Below are 17832 nucleotides of genomic sequence, written 5' to 3'. Positions count from 1 at the left end.
CCTGACCTTTGGTGTTGCTAAGAACAAGCTAATCAAAACCCTAGGAACACTCTGCACCACACCCACCAGACACACCAGTGGACAGCCTGAAGGGAATATGGGTGGACACTTGGGGGGTTGGTTAGGGGAGGTCAGGAGTGTCAGGAGACAGTTAGTGAGGAGACCTCGAGAGGAGAGGTCACAAGTCAGTGAAGTGGTGAATCTCGAGAGGAGAGGTCAGGAGCTGGGCTCTGTGAAATACTAGGTGGCAGACGTTGGTCTGGGCCTGTTAGGAGCTGGACCCCGGTCGCAGGGGATCGTGACAAGTGGCACGGACTGTGGAGGAAGACAGCCGACGGCCTTGTGCCATCACCGGGCAGCAGCCAGGGCACGACGGGGTACGTGGACCCTAGGCCAGGAAGTAGCTTCAGGCGTCTTGGTAATTTACCCGACGAGGACGGAGCCTTCAAGATCCGTTCTCCACCCGCTCCAAAATCGGGGTACTAGTGGAACGAGGGGGATAGGACTTTCCCACTACATAGTCCAGAAAATTCCAAGCGTGAACTCTGAGAGCAAGCTCACCCAGTGAGCCATACTGGTGAGCGGAACCCATTTAATTCTATGCTCAAAGGGACCAACTACAGAAAAGAGGTGTCAAGGTTAAAGTCACAGGCTAACAAGCAACACTAACGGGCACGGGATCCAGGCGTGCTCCCTCCCTGCTGCAGTGGCATCAAGACCTTTGCTTTACCACGGTTGTCAGCGTCAGCGTTATTGGACTGAATGAGTATGCAATTAACCCTTACCGGCTCAACGGCACCTCCCTGACACCATCACCGAGTCCCGGGGCATTCCCCCCTACCCGTGGAGGGGTTAAACATCTGGCTGCTCACACCATCGCCACCGGGTACTCCCAGCTGCAGCGGTGGTACTTCACCCTTACCACACACCACGGGTGGCGTCACGAGCTTTAACCAAACAGCCCCATGTAAATACTCCCCCTTTTGTTTGAGTGGCCGCATGACCCCGACCCCTGGGTCCGGAGACCCCTCGAGCCACCGCGGATCCAGATCCGTGCAGCCCGGCTGCTGACACGGGGGCGACACACATGAATTGCCACTCCTTGTAGCCGTAAGAAGATTACTCTATCACTGACTGCACTGTACTTCAGGACCTTGCCACCAATCTTTGGTTGAGAAGAAAAGGGACACCATTTCGTCTTTGGTTGTCATTACCAGAATAGTAGACCAAATTTTCATTTAACTGGAAATGTCTAAATTGAGTCCATCTCAGTTCGCTAATTCCAAGTGAGCCCTGGTCTGTCCATTTTATCTTTGACAATGTGGTGTTTGCCTTGGTCCATGGTTTGTATGTTCCTAATTCCGAATCTGATTTTATCACTACAGCTTTTGATCTTCCCTTTCGACCAAGCGACATCAGCACAGAGACTTTGTGTATTTGATCCTGACGCATCATGACCCTTGATCATACTCAGGTCAACCAATGGCTGCTGTACTCTCCATGAAGTTTTCTTGGTATGATGCGGAAGTAGATGGCCAGGTTTTTCTTCCGTGCAGTAATGTGGCATCCATGAACGCTGAATCAGGGTGGTATGTAGTCAATACAATCTGGCTCATTACACAACGCCAAGCTGCCGACACTGGGCAGTATGTTTAGCCTGACACCTGTTGAAACCTGTCCACCTCGGGGTCTGTGCTGTCAGACTATACTGCCGGCAGTATAGTTTTGATGCACACATGGCCCACTTGTTTGACAAACCCGTACTGCCATTAAGAGGAAAACTGCTACAATATCTGAGGGCAATTAATGATGATTTATTAATATACAATGTATGAACCTGGTGGTCATCATGGGATTACCTTTACATAGACGCATCAAGACAAAGTACTTTACATAATTTATTATTATTTTAATTTACAAGAAATAATATTGAATCAAAGTTTGTGGATGATCATCATGACCCGTTCATGGCTTCAGTGCCAACCCAACATCTCCAGAACCAACACGATAAGACTTCAACATGCACCTTCATGGATGGAGATGATTCAGTCCTACAAAATGGCACCTCTGTTGATAATACCCACATTGCCGAGATGTCTTATATAATATATACATATTCAGGAGGTACTGTACAAGGTAAGGGTTCTTCATTAGAGCTCTCTAGAGTCTTCAATTATATTCAGGATCTGAAAAAGAAATACTGCAAAGAAAAAAAATACATAGTTAGATCATAGGAATTTTGAGGTGTTGGGGGAGTGAACTGTAAGAATTACTAAGGGTTGTCGTTCATCCATGGACCCCATTCACTGTACTTTATTAGGGTACATCGATGACATGGAAGGTGCTACCTCACCCACCCAAGACTGCTCTGTAGTTCCAAAAGTAAAAAGTGTCTAATAAAAGCAACTCACTCTGGAGGATTTGGTGGGACCATCTATTATATGGTCATTTCTAGACTTTAAAGGGTGCCATGTAATATAAAGCTGTTCCTAATGTGAAAGTCCCTGTCCCTAGGATAATGTTTTGTTCCTAGAAAGGTCCCATTATGATAAACTCAGATTACTAATGATCAGTTATCCTACTTGGTAGTAAGTGTACACTTTCGCTACAGCGCCACCACAGGGGAAATAAAGCATTGCACATATTTCTTTTTAAAATTTATGGGTTCCTTCAATCTCTGTATCCTCCAGAAATAGAAAGAGGATCCTTTGTAGTTCGGCTCTTATAGCAGACTAGAAGGTGGCCCGATTCTACGCATCGGGTATTCTAGAATTTACGTATTGTGTAGTTCATGTATGATTTTTGTTATATATATATATATATATATATATATATATACCGTATATATATATATATATATATATATATATATATATATATATAGATGTTGTTGTGTGTAGTTGCCAAGTGTTTGTGTAGGGCGCTGTACATGTTCTGGGTGTTGTCTGGGTGTGACAGGGGGTGAGAGTGGTGTTGTATGTGTGTTGCATGTGTTGCGTTGTTTGTGGAGCGCTGTGTGTCTGTAGCGTTGTGTGTGTGTGTGTTGCGCGGTTTGTGTGTGTGTGGTGTGTTTTGGGGGAGGTATGTTTTGTGCAATGTGTGTGTTGTGCGGTATGTGCGTATATTTGTGTGTGCCGCGGTGTTTGTGTGTTGGGTGTTGTGTGTGTGCAGCGTTGTCTGTGTGTGTGGGTGTCTGTGTAGGGCAGTTGTTTGTGGTTCCCAGTGTGTGTGTGTGGTGTGATGTGCAGTGCGCGCGCGTGTGTGTGTGTTGGGGGAAGGTGTGCACTCCCCATCGTGCTCCATCCCCCATGCAGCGCACTCCCCATCGTGCTCCATCCCCTATGCTGCGCACCCCCCATCGTGCTCCATCTACCATGCTGCGCACTCCCAAACGTGGTCCATCCGCCATGCTGCGCACTCCCAAACGTGCTCCATCCGCCATACTCCGCACTCCCCATCGTGCTGCATCCCCCATGCTGCGCACTCCCAAACGTGCTCCATCCGCCATGCTGCGCACTCCCAAACGTGCTCCATCCGCCATGCTGCGCACTCCCAAACGTGCTCCATCCGCCATGCTGCGCACTCCCAAACGTGCTCCATCCGCCATGCTGCGCACTCCCAAACGTGGTCCATCCGCCATGCTGCGCACTCCCAAACGTGGTCCATCCGCCATGCTGCGCACTCCCAAACGTGCTCCATCTCCCATGTTGCGCACCCCCCATCGTGCTCCATCCCCCATGCTGCACCAGCATCAGCCTCTCTACCCGCAGCATCAGCCTCTCTGCCCGCAGCATTAGCCTCTCTCCTCCCAGCATCAGCCTCTCTACCCGCAGCATCAGCCTCTCTCCTCCCAGCATCAGCCTCTCTGTCCCCAGCATCAGCCTCTCTGTCCCCAGCATCAGCCTCTCTCATCCCAGCATCAGTCTCTCTCATCCCAGCATCAGCCTTTTCTGTCCCCAGCATCAGCCTCTCTCCTCCCAGTATCAGCCTTTTCTGTCCCTAGCATCAGCCTCTCTCCTCCCAGCCTACCCCAGCCTCAGCCTCCCCCAGCATCAGCCTCTCTCCTCCCAGCATCAGCCTCTCTCCTCCCAGCATCAGCCTCTCTCCTCCCAGCATCAGCCTTTTCTGTCCCCAGCATCAGGCTCTCTCCTCCCAGCCTACCCCAGCCTCAGCCTCCCCCAGCATCAGCCTCCCCCAGCATCAGCCTCTCTCCTCCCAGCATCAGCCTCTCTCCTCCCAGCATCAGCCTCTCTCCTCCCAGCCTACCCCAGCCTCAGCCTCCCCCAGCATCTACCTCTCTCCTCCCAGCATCAGCCTCTCTCCTCCCAGCATCAGCCTTTTCGGTCCCCAGCATCAGCCTCTCTCCTCCAAGCCTACCCCAGCCTCAGCCTCCCCCAGCATCAGCCTCTCTTCCTCTCTCTCCTCTCAGCCTCCCCCCTCCCAGCTTCCCCATCCCAGCCTTCCCCAGGATCAGCCTCTCTCCTCCCAGCCTCCTCCAGCACGCCGTGCTCCTCTGCCGACACTCACAGACCCGATCGCATACACTCACACACACACACACACCCGATCGCATACACTCACACACACCCGATCGCATACACTCACGCACACACACATTGACGATATTACACATACGCGCTCACACTCACAACATCCGGAGATACCACATGCTTCTGGCCATGTGATCCTCCGGCAGGTCCTGGAAGCTCACTGCACAGTATCGCCGCCGAGAAGCAAGCGATATCCCAGGATGTTGTGAGTGTGTGGATGCGATGTGATGTGTGTGTGAGGTGTGTGTGAGAGTGAGTGTGATCTGATGTGTGTGTATGTGTGTGTGTGTGTGCTGTTATGTGTGTGCGTGTGTGTATGTTCCGCCGCTGCAGGACCTTGATGCGCTTGTAACTATGCTACCATGGTTACCAGCGTATCTCGTCCCCTGCTCGCACGGGAGCCCACACCAGCATACGCCGGCCAGCCCCAGCAATGCGAGGGTATGTGTCAGCTGGGTTGGCGGCGTACGCTGATGTGGGCTCCCGGGGGTACAGTACTCACCTGGGAGTCGTGGCTCCGTGACCGTGTCGGTTCGGGGAATGCGTGGGGGTGCGGGGCCAGAGCTAGCGTGCATTGCGTGAGGGGGGCGGGGCGTGGCCGAGTTGCCAATGCCTGCAGGGTGCCGGGGCGAGAGGCCAATCTGTGTGGGGGCGGAGCCTGGGCGAGCGGCCGGCCAATCCATGTGGGGGCGCAGCCTGGGCGAGCGGCCAATCCGTGCGGGGGGGCGGGGCCATGGTGAGCCCAGCGGCCAATCAGCTTTGTGTCACTGTAAGGACACAATTTTGGAGCAAGACAGACAGACAGACAGACAGACAGACAGAATAAGGCAATTATATATATAGATAAGGATTTTGGGCTCCATTACTCTATCAATTCTAAAAAATTTAATTTGTCAACTTCCAAGATGTAATATGAAGTTTAGTGTTTTATCTGTAATGGGGTCTCCCAAATATCATACGTCACTCAAAATTGTGGTCTCTGTGTTCAACGATGCCACTGTGCTCTAGTTGGGAATCGTTGACCTGTATAATACCTATAGTCCTTTTCTCTGTATTAGTATCTAGTCCATATTATTACCTAAATGAGGTCCCCTTGGTTATCAGTTATAGCCTATGGTTGTGTTATGAATCATGAAACTTCTACGCCCCTATGAAAAATCAGTAATGAAATCTCAACCTGACAATGTTCCTTCTCTTGCACTGGTGTCAGGAAGGCCTCTATGCTTCCTGTAGGCCTCAAGTTCCATGTGCTCCTTATCTTTAGGTCTTTGAAGTATCTCTTCACTATGGCTTATAATCCTGAGCAAAGGGGCCCCTCTATGTCCTCCACATGCCCTTGTTGTATTGATGTCCTTGTAAAAAATTCGGATGGTTTTCAATTTATAATAAAATACAAGTCTGAAATATTTACTTACAAAAGCCAAAGGCATCTAAAGTATGAATAAGAGGGCGATGAAGGCAATGATGGTAGTTTTTGCATAGGGAATAGACGCTGTGAAAAGAAGGAATGCAAAGTTACAACAATCGATAATTACTAGTAATGAGTGAGCGTGCTTGGATCTGCTCGTTACTCGTCCGGGTATCGCAAGTGCTCGAGCATCATCCTTGAGTCCCCACCATGCATGTTTAGCAGCTATTAGACAGCTAATCAACATGTGAGGATTGCCTGCCATACACGGTCAAGCCATATGAATGTTAGCTACTGGCATTACTGTAATAGGCCGGCCACATCATGTCATCAGGTCTTATCTTATACGAGACCCGGGGTGCGATGCTCGGCACAATGTCCTCTAGATGCAGTTGAGGGAGTGTTAATGTAGAAAAAAGAGCTTAGATTAGAGCAGGGTTTGTAGACTTGCACCATTAAGTGCCTTTCATTTGGCCCTAAGGGGTGTTTACCCTGCCTTAACCTAATAAATAATTTAAGAAAATGACATGGATTCCTTCTTATTTTTCATAACAAAGAAAGGTAAAGCAGACAGCTGGGGGCTGCCATTATCAGGCTGGAAAGGCACATGGCTATTTGGCATTTCCCGGCCTAAAAATAGTATCCCACATCTGCCTTAGAATTGGCACATCACGTTAGGTGCACCAATTCTGGCGCTTTGCCCCAGTGCTTCCGATTGCCCTGGTGTGGTGGTAATTGAGGTAATACTTTTGGGGTTTGGGCATCAAGCCCAGCAGTTATTATTGGGGAGGCATCTATCAGACACCCCCATTACTAACCCAGTAAGTATAAAGATAAAACACACAAATTATTTTATTTTAATGGACACTCCTCGACTCTTGCCCTGGTTCACCAATTTATTGGTGCACATTGTGGGAATGCATTGGACTATGTCGGATCTTTGGGGATTTTTTAATAATAAATTGGTGAATGGGGGTCTCTTGTTTTTATTTCTTTACCTCTTTCATTTTATGTTTTTAAGATACATATTTGTTCACTACGTTGAATTCGGTGGAGTACTTCGAATCTTCATAAGTTTTTATTGTAAAATTGGTGGACCAGGGCAAGAGTTGTGGACTGTTTTTTAGAAAGAGATAATATTTTTGTGCTCATTTTATTATCTTTATACTTACTGGGTTAGTAATGGGGGTGTCTGATAGATGCCTCTCCATTACTATCCCCTAGCCATTACACAGCTGACATCAACCCCCAAAAAATATTACCCCGATTGCCAACGTAACACAGTGCCAGAACTGGATCATCTAATGTGATGTGCCACATCTGTGGCAGCTGAGAGCTGATATTTTTAGGCTGGGAAGAGGTGAAATAACCATGGACCTTACCAGACTGATAATATCAGCCCCTAGCTGTCTGCTTTATCTTAGCTGGTTATCAAAAAGGGGGTATGTTACGGTTGCTGCGAGCACTGGAGACTAAGTCCAGATTTCTTGCTACTGCACATGTGCGAGCGCTGGAGACTAAGTCCAGATTTCTTGCTACTGCACATGTGCGAGCGCCGGAGACTAAGTCCTATCTTGGAGCCATTGCACATGTGCGGGTGACATCATCGCTGACACGAGGTCACATGTCTCTGACACCTTCTATGCCGATTGGTCGCTGGTCATGTGCTTGTGATGCCTTGCTCGGTGATAGGCCAGCATGACGTCACTCCTGTCGTTCTGGCAGCGGATTGGCTCTGGTGTCCTCCATCTTGGATGAGGCACAGAGTCTATATAAGACCCTGACACACGCCGCATGGCGCTAAGTCCTCTTGGTTCATGCATAAGAGTAGACGCTCTGTGCGCGTTCCTCTAGGCATTCCTCTGTCTATGCTAGGTGAGCGCTACCGGCAGGGTAGCGTTCTTATACCTTACAGCTTCGGCTGCTGTCCGTATCCTTACCTCTTAGGGGAGCGGACATAGGCAGGTGCCTGAGGCACATGGTCTGGCTGGGCCTTGTGGTTCGACTCGTAGGTGGACGTTGCCGCTAGGGTAACGTTCCTTATACTGCGTGTGGCAGTTGTTCGTATCCTCGCACACTAGGGGAGCGAACAGAGGTAGGAGCTTTGTGCGGCTTACGCTGCTGTTCGTCTCTTTTGCACCACTAGAAGAGCGGACCTAGGCAGGTGCCATATCTAGTGGTTCGTGTCCTCGCACACTAGTGGAGCGAACGCAGATAGGAGCTTTGTGCGGCTTACGCTGCTGTTCGTCTCTTTTGCACCACTAGAAGAGCGGACCTAGGTAGGTGCCATTTCGCACACATTGCCTTTGACTCTGTGATTATTAACAGAGATCATTCCACACACCCTCCAAGTAAGGGAGGAATTGCTTTACTTACTTATTATATCCTTCTGTGAGTTAACAGAGGTATTGCACTCTGCCATAGTCTGCAGCAGAGTCTTTGCACGGTGGACCCTGACTGTCTGATACTCCTTTAGGTTATCAGACAGCCCCCCGTAACAGGGTGGAACCCAAATAATTTTTTTTAAATATTTTTTTTTTTAAAATAGTTCACAGGAGTCCAGGCATCTTCCCCATGCTGTTCCCATTCCATTTCAATGCTGTTTCCATCCATTTCAGCGATATTATTGCCCCCCCCATCACTCCTGTTAGGGTCTTCGGGAAAAATGCTTGAGTTCCCGATTGATTTCCATTATATTCGTTACTCAAATCGAGCACATCCGATCATCTGACCTGTTCATTCGCGCAAGGAGCACTAGAGCATTTAGTGCTCACTCATCACAACACATGAACATTTTGATTCGGCCCTGGGTAACAAGAAAAGTAGCCCTTTCCTCATGTCACATTTTCAGTCAACATACTGCCAAACAGTTAGTAATGGGGGTGTCTGATAGACCTCTCCCCTTTACTAACACCAGGGCTTGATGTCAGCTGACATTACACACCTGTCGTCAACCCTCAAAATTACTTCCTCGATTGCAATCGCACCAGGACAAATCGGGAAGAGCCAGACGAAGCACCAGAATTGGAGCATCTAATTTATACACCACTTCTGGGGCAGCTGCGGGCTGGTATTTTGAGGCTGAGTAGGAACAAGTATCCATGGGCCTTCCCAGACTGATATTACAAGCCCTCAGCTGTCTGCTTTATCTTGGCTGGTTATTGAAAATCAGGCAGAACCCAAGTTATTTTTTTAGAATAAATATTTTTTTAAATTAGTTCCCAGCAGTCTAGGCATCTTCCCCATGCTGTTTCATTCTATTTGAGTGCTGTTTCCACTATTTCAGTGATTTTCCTGGGTCTTTAGCCCTCCTGTTAGCGTCTACTGGAAAAATCCTAGAGTTCCCCATTGACTTCCATTATATTTGTTACTCAAATCGAGCACATCCGATCATCTGACCTGTCATTCGAGCAAGGAGCACTAGAGCATTTAGTGCTCACTCATCAGAACACATGAACATTTTGATTTGGCCCTGGGTAACAACAAAAGTAGCCCTCTCCTCATGTCACATTTTCAGTCAACATACTGCCAAACAGTGCAAAGATAATACTGCTGTAAGATAACGGAAGCGTAAAAAGAACAGTATTAGTTCGAATACTATTAAACAATTCAATTGGACACATTTCGATGCTTAGACATATACAGCGGCCAAATGGTTACAGGCTTCATACATACGTGCTGCTGATGTAGTGCTTGTTGTAGTTAGTGTTGTGGTTTTAGTTGAAGTTACTGAAGTTGTTTTAGCTATGGAGAACATGAAAGCAAGGGTTAAATACCTATACTCTTCCTACAAACTGAATATTATATACTGAAAATAGTAAGATATTTATATATTTGTGCTGCAACAAGGTATAGGATGGAACCAAGTTTGGACAAATGGTTGTAAAGTACAATGTAGATTCTTTGAGTGGGTGGAAGATGATAATTTGTAGTCAGATTGACCACCTGGCTCCTCAAATTTGTCCAACCCTGGTTATGGTTTATGGGGGTGATGGTAGCTGTGTAGTATGAGCTGGCATTAAACCAAGGGGTTAGTAATAGAGGTGTCTGATAGACCTCTCCCCATTACTAACACCAGGGCTTGATGTCAGCTGACATTACACACCTGTCATCAACCCCTAAAATTATTTCCTCAATTGCAATCGCACCAGGGCAATTGGGAAGAGCCAGGCAAGGCACCATTATTGGAGCATCTAATGCATGTGCCACTTCTGGGGCAGCTGCAGGCTGGTATTTTTAGGCTGGGTAGGAACAAGTATCCATGGACCTTCCCAGACTGATATTACCAGCCCTCAGCTGTCTGCTTTATCTTGGCTGGTTATCAAAAATCGGGCAGAACCCAAGTTATTTTTTTAGAATAAATATTTTTTTTAAATTAGTTTCCAGGAGTCTAGGCATCTTCCCCATGCTGTTTCATTCTATTTGAGTGCTGTTTCCACTATTTCAGTGATTTTCCTGGCTCTTTAGACTTCCTGTTAGGGGTATTTTGCACGTTGCGACATCGCTAGCATCAGCTAGCGATGCCGAGCGCGATAGCACCCGCCCCCATCCCGCATGCGATATTGTGTGATAGCTGCCATAGCGAACATTATCGCTACGGCAGCTTCACACGCACATTCCTGCTCGGCGACGTCGCGGTGACTGCCGAACAATCCCTCCTTCAAGGGGGAGGTGCGTTCGCCGTCATTGCAACGTCACTAAGCGGCCGGCCAATAGAAGCGGAGGGGCAGAGATGTGCGGGACATAACATCCCGCCCACCTCCTTCCTTCCGCATTTCCAGTGGACGGAGGTAAGGAGATGTTTGTCGGTCCTGCGGCTTCACACACAGCGATGTGTGACGCCGCTGGAGCGACAAACAACATCGTACCTGCAGCAGGAGTGACATTATGAAAATGAACGACGTGACACAGATCAGCGATTTTTGACTGTTTTGCGCTCGTTCATTGTCGCTCCTAGGATTTACACATTGCGATGTCGCTACCGGCGCCGGATGTGCGTCACAACAACCGTGACCCCGACGATATTTCAGTAGCGATGTTGCAACGTGCAAAGTACCCCTCAGTGTCTGCTGGAAAAATCCTCGAGTTCCCCATTGACTTCTACTTAGTTACTTGAATCGAGCACATCCGATCATCTGACCTAATCATTCGAGTAAGGACGGAGTACTAGAGTGCTAGTGCTCGCTCCTCACAATGCATAAACAATTTGATTCGACCCTGGGTAACAAGCAAAGTAGCCCTTCCCTCATGTCACAGATTCAGTCATCATACTGCCAAACAGTGCAAAGATAATACTGCTGTAAGATAAGGGAAGAGTAAAAGGAACAGTATTAAATCTAATATTATTAAGCAATTTAATAATGGGACACATTTCTATGCTTAGACATATGACGGCCAAGTCGTTATAGGCTTAATACATACGTGCTGCTTTGGTTAGTGCTGTGGTTGGAATTGGCGTTACTGCAGTTTTGGCTTCAGCTATGGAGAACATGAAAGAAAGGGTTAAATATCTATACTCATCCTGCAAACTGAAGACTATATATGTAAAATAGTGAGAGATTTCTGCCTTTGTGCTGCACCAAGGTATTGGATAGCACCAATGTTGGACAAATGGCTGTAAAGTACAATGTAATTTTTTTTGCATGGATAAAAGACAATAATTTGTAGTCATATTGGCCACCTGGCTCCTCAGATTTGTCCGACCCTGGTTAATAAATGAGCATCAATATTAAGGGCTCATTCTGATATTAGTCCATGCAACACGGCTCTTCCCAATTGCGCTGGTGCAGAGGCATTTGTGGTAATGGTTTATGGGGGTGATGTTAGCTGTGTAGTATGAGCTGGCATTAAGCCAAAGGGTTACTAATGGGGGTGTCTGATAGACACCTCCCCATTACTAACACAAGGGCTTGATGTCAGCTGACATTACACACCTGTCATCAACCCCCAAAATTATTTCCTCGATTGCAATTGCACCAGGGTAATTGGGAAGAGCCAGGCGAAGCACCATAATTGGAGCATCTAATTTATGCGCCACTTCTGGGGCAGCTGCGGGCTGGTATTTTGAGGCTGAGTAGGAACAAGTATCCATGGGCCTACTCAGACTGATATTACCAGCCCTCAGCTGTCTGCTTTATCTTGGCTGATTATGAAAAATCGAGCAGAACCCAAGTTATTTTTTTAGAATAAATATTTTTTTAAATTAGTTCCCAGTAGTCTAGGCATCTTCCCCATGCTGTTTCATTCTATTTGAGTGCTGTTTCCACTATTTCAGTGATTTTCCTGGGTCTTTAGTCCTCCTGTTAGCGTCTACTGGAAAAATCCTAGAGTTCCCCATTGACTTCCATTATATTCGTTACTTGAATCGAGCACATCCGATCATCTGACCTGTTGATTCGAGTAAGGACGGAGTACTAGAGTGCTAGTGCTCGCTCCTCACAACACATAAACATTTTAATTCAGCCCTAAGTAACAAGCAAAGTAGCCCTTCCCTCATGTCACAGATTCAGTCAACATACTGCCAAACAATGCAAAGATAATACTGCTGTAAGATAAAGGAAGAGTAAAAAGAACAGTATTAATTATAATACTATTGAGCAATTTAATAATGGGACACATTTCAATGCTTAGACATATGACGGCCAAGTTGTTACATGCTTAATACATACGTGCTGCTGTGGTTGGAATTGGTGTTACTGCAGCTGTTTCAGCTTCAGCTATGGAGAACAGGAAAGCAAGGGTTAAATATCTATACTCTTCCTGCAAACTGAAGACTATATACTTAAAATAGTGAGAGATTTCTGCCTTTGTGCTGCACCAAGGTATTGGATAGCATCAAGGTTGGACAAATGGTTGTAAAGAACAATGTAATTTTTTTTGCGTGGATGAAAGCCAATAATTTGTAGCCAGATTGGCCACCTGGCTCCTGAGATTTGTCCGACCCTGGTTAATAAATGACCATCAATACTAAGGGCTTATTCCGACATTAGTCCATTGCACCACGGCTCTTCCCGATTGTGCTGGTGCAGAGGCATTTGTGGTAATGATTTATAGGGGTGATGTTAGCTGTGTAGTATGAGCTGGCATTAAGCCAAGGGGTTAGTAATGGGGGTGTCTGATAGACCTCTCCCCATTACTAATAGCAGTAGTTGATATCAACTGACATTACACACCTGACATCAACCCCAATATTTGTTTACCAGATTGCAATCGCACCAGGGAAATCGGGAAGAGCTGGACAAAGCACCATAATTGGAGCATCTAATGTATGTGCCATGTCTGGGGCAGCTGCGGGCTGGTATTTTTAGGCTAGGTAGGGACAAATATCCATGGGCCTTTCCTGACTAATAATACCAGCCCAGGGCAATTGGGAATAGGTGGGCAAAGCACCAAACGTTGCACCTTTAATGGATAATGCCAATTCTGGGCAACCTTAGGCTTTTTTTAGGCTGGGAAGAGCTAATATCCGAGATGAGCCCATCCAAGCCTCCGACCTGCTTGATTCGAGTACCGAGCACCTGAGCATGGTAATTCTTGCTCATCACTAATAATCACAACACATGGAAACATGGGTAACCAGCAAAGCAGCCCTGCCCTCCATTCACATTTTCAGACAACATGCTGCCAAACAGTGCAAATATAATACTGCTGTAAAAAAAACCCCGGAAGCATAAAAAACACTATTAATTCAAATAATATTAGGGAATTTAATAATGGGACACATTTCTATGCTTAGACATATATGACCACCAGTGAGTTAAAGGCTTAATACGTACGTGCTGCTGTGGTTAGTGCTGTAGTTGGAATTGGGGTTTCTACAGTTGTTTGGGCTTCAGCTATGGAGAACATGAAAGCAAGGATTAAATGCCTATAGTCTTTCTTCAAATTGAAGAAAATATACTTAAAATAGTGAGAGATTTCTGTTTTTGTGCTGCACCAAGATATAGGATGGCACCAAGGTTGAACAAATGGCTGTCTCTTTCCCCGTCTGTGTCTTTCCCCGCCTGTCTCTTTCCCCGTCTGTCTCTTTCCCCATCTGTCTCTTTCCAGGTCTGTCTCTTTCAAGGTCTGTATCTTTCCAGGTGTGTCTTTTTGCCCGTCTGTCTTTCCACGTCTGTCTCTGTTTGCCTGTCTCTATCCGTCTCCCCACTGACATCATATTACCTCACACATAAGCTTCTTATACTAACAGTTTATTTTGTTCCTATAGCAACCACTGATAGTTGCTATTAATAGCCTGTAGCTCCCAGCTCCATTCAGTTTAATGGAGGCAGGAATTTGGAGAGTAACTGTAAAGCGCGGGGTTAAATTTTTCCCATCAAAACATAGTCTATGACATTCCCTGAGTCACATGGGGCATCTGTGTTCAAAAGTTCGTGATTGTAAATGCGACAGTGCAGATTCCTTTAGCGGACATACACCCACATACACACACATACACACATACATACACACACACATACATACACACATACATACACTGAGCTTTATATATTAGATTGGCCACCTGGCTCCTGAGATTTGTCCAAGCCTGGTTAATAGTGAAGACTAATAGCCATAGTGAGGTAGAGGATACTTACTGGAAGCAGTTGTGTCTATAAAAAAAGAAGAAAACATTTTTAAAATAGTCGTAAATCCTCACAAAGAGGAAAATTCACATAGTTTTTTTGTACATTTTTAGTGGGGGTGGGGAGAAAGTTTATAGACTTTCTGCTCAGTTTCCACTTAAAAAAAATCTCAGTGTGAACACATTGTTACGATATTTGCACGTTCAGTGTTTCGGGGAGTTTTTGGAGCAGAATCTGAGCGGAGACTCTCCAAACCCTCCTCGAGGATCTGTGCACATGGCGTCATAGATCCCTCTATGTGTAATAACTCTATATAATATATAGGAATAGATCCCTCTGTGTGTAATGACTATATAATATATAGAAAAAGATCCCTCTGTGTGTAATGACTCTAATATATAAGAATAGATCCCTCTGTGTGTAATGACTCTATATAATATATACGAATAGAGCCCTCTGTGTGTAATGACCCTATATAATATATACGATTAGAGCCCTCTATGTGTAATGACTCTATATAATATATAGGAATAGATCACTCTGTGTGTAATGACTCTACATAATATATAGGAATAGATCCCTCTGTGTGTAATGACTCTATATAATATATAGGAATAGATCCCTGTGTGTGTAATGACTCTATATAATATATAGGAATAGATCCCTCTGTGTGTAATGACTCTATATAATATATAGGAATAGATCACTCTGTGTGTAATGACTCTACATAATATATAGGAATAGATCCCTCTGTGTGTAATGACTCTATATAATATATAGGAATAGATCCCTCTGTGTGTAATGACTCTATATAATATATAGGAATAGATCCCTCTGTGTGTAATGACTCTATATAATATATAGGAATAGATCACTCTGTGTGTAATGACTCTACATAATATATAGGAATAGATCCCTCTGTGTGTAATGACTCTATATAATATATAGGAATAGATCCCTCTGTGTGTAATGACTCTATATAATATATAGGAATAGATCCCTGTGTGTGTAATGACTCTATATAATATATAGGAATAGATCCCTGTGTGTGTAATGACTCTATATAATATATAGGAATAGATCCCTCTGTGTGTAATGACTCTATATAATATATAGGAATAGATCCCTGTGTGTGTAATGACTCTATGTAATTTATAGGAATAGATCCCTGTGTGTAATGACTCTATGTAATATATAGGAATAGATCACTCAGTGTGTAATGACTCGATATAATATATAGGAATAGATCCCTCTGTGTGTAATGACTCTATATAATATATAGGAATAGATCCCTCTGTGTGTAATGACTATATAATATATAGAAAAAGATCCCTCTGTGTGTAATGACTCTAATATATAAGAATAGATCCCTCTGTGTGTAATGACTCTATATAATATATACGAATAGAGCCCTCTGTGTGTAATGACCCTATATAATATATACGATTAGAGCCCTCTATGTGTAATGACTCTATATAATATATAGGAATAGATCACTCTGTGTGTAATGACTCTACATAATTTATAGGAATAGATCCCTCTGTGTGTAATGACTCTATATAATATATAGGAATAGATCCCTCTGTGTGTAATGACTCTATATAATATATAAGAATAGATCCCTGTGTGTGTAATGACTCTATATAATATATAGGAATAGATCCCTCTGTGTGTAATGACTCTATATAATATATAGGAATAGATCACTGTGTGTGTAATGACTCTACATAATATATAGGAATAGATCCCTCTGTGTGTAATGACTCTATATAATATATAGGAATAGATCCCTCTGTGTGTAATGACTCTATATAATATATAGGAATAGATCCCTCTGTGTGTAATGACTCTATATAATATATAGGAATAGATCCCTGTGTGTGTAATGACTCTATATAATATATAGGAATAGATCCCTCTGTGTGTAATGACTCTATATAATATATAGGAATAGATCACTCTGTGTGTAATGACTCTACATAATATATAGGAATAGATCCCTCTGTGTGTAATGACTCTATATAATATATAGGAATAGATCCCTCTGTGTGTAATGACTCTATATAATATATAGGAATAGATCCCTGTGTGTGTAATGACTCTATATAATATATAGGAATAGATCCCTCTGTGTGTAATGACTCTATATAATATATAGGAATAGATCCCTCTGTGTGTAATGACTCTATATAATATATAGGAATAGATCCCTGTGTGTGTAATGACTCTATGTAATATATAGGAATAGATCCCTGTGTGTAATGACTCTATGTAATATATAGGAATAGATCACTCAGTGTGTAATGACTCGATATAATATATAGGAATAGATCCCTCTGTGTGTAATGACTCTATATAATATATAGGAATAGATCCCTCTGTGTGTAATGACTCTATATAATATATAGGAATAGATCCCTCTGTGTGTAATGACTGTATATAATATATAGGAATAGATCCCTCTGTGTGTAATGACTCTATATAATATATGCGTTTCCCTTTTTGTCTTGAATTATTGAAGTAAATTAACTTTTTGATGATATTCTTATTTATTGAGATGCGCTTGTATGTGGCATGGATGTAATTTACTCCTGAGATTTACAGCTTTGAGCTTTTCTAAGAAGTTGAAGAATTATTGTATCGAGGTTAAAGCTGAGATCTTCTATACAGTCACTAAGGTGGGAGAGAAAACACAATTTGCACTTACCTTGACAAAACACTGTAAGAAAGAAAAACAGGAAGATTTAAAAATTAACGTTTTTTCACTTTATTAATAAGATAAAACATTTAATGTCAGGCTGGAATTTGCAAATAGAAATGCAGGAATATGAGACTGATTAGTCACACAGAGATTTCTTCTAGGAACATTCCTAATCTGATACATTGTGTCCTGCCTGCAGCAGCCCCTGAGGAGAAGAGCCTTGATACATTGTGTCCTGCCTGGAACAGCCCCTGAGGAGCAGAGCCTTGATACATTGTGTCCTGCCTGGAGCAGCCCCTGAGGAGCAGAGCCTTGATACATTGTGTCCTGCCTGGAGCAGCCCCTGAGGAGCAGAGCCTTGATACATTGTGTCCTGCCTGGAGCAACCCCTGAGGAGCAGAGCCTTGATACATTGTGTCCTGCCTGGACCAAACCCTGAGGAGAAGAGCCTTGATACATTGTGTCCTGCCTGGACCAAACCCTGAGGAGAAGAGCCTTCATACATTGTGTCCTGCCTGGAGCAGCCCCTAAGGAGAGGAGCCTTGATACATTGCCTCTTTCCTGGAGCAGCCCCTGAGGAGCAGAACTGTGATACATTGTGTCCTC

General features: G+C 44.6%; 1 long non-coding RNA gene across 1 annotated transcript; it reads right to left on the bottom strand.

The window, feature by feature from the left end:
- Window positions 1–1841: 1841 nt before the first annotated feature.
- Window positions 1842–14562, bottom strand: LOC142250335 (uncharacterized). Its single transcript, XR_012725175.1, has 7 exons — window positions 14538–14562; window positions 13734–13793; window positions 12627–12674; window positions 11380–11436; window positions 9634–9702; window positions 5966–6042; window positions 1842–2200 (listed from the first exon to the last, which is right to left on the bottom strand). It is a non-coding gene; the product is annotated as an uncharacterized LOC142250335 (long non-coding RNA).
- Window positions 14563–17832: the final 3270 nt, after the last annotated feature.

The sequence above is a fragment of the Anomaloglossus baeobatrachus genome, chromosome 9 (assembly GCF_048569485.1).
Source record: "Anomaloglossus baeobatrachus isolate aAnoBae1 chromosome 9, aAnoBae1.hap1, whole genome shotgun sequence".
NCBI lineage: Eukaryota > Metazoa > Chordata > Amphibia > Anura > Aromobatidae > Anomaloglossus > Anomaloglossus baeobatrachus.
The sequence above is the reverse complement of the archived record's forward strand: the minus strand, read 5'-3'. Positions and strand labels throughout refer to the sequence as shown.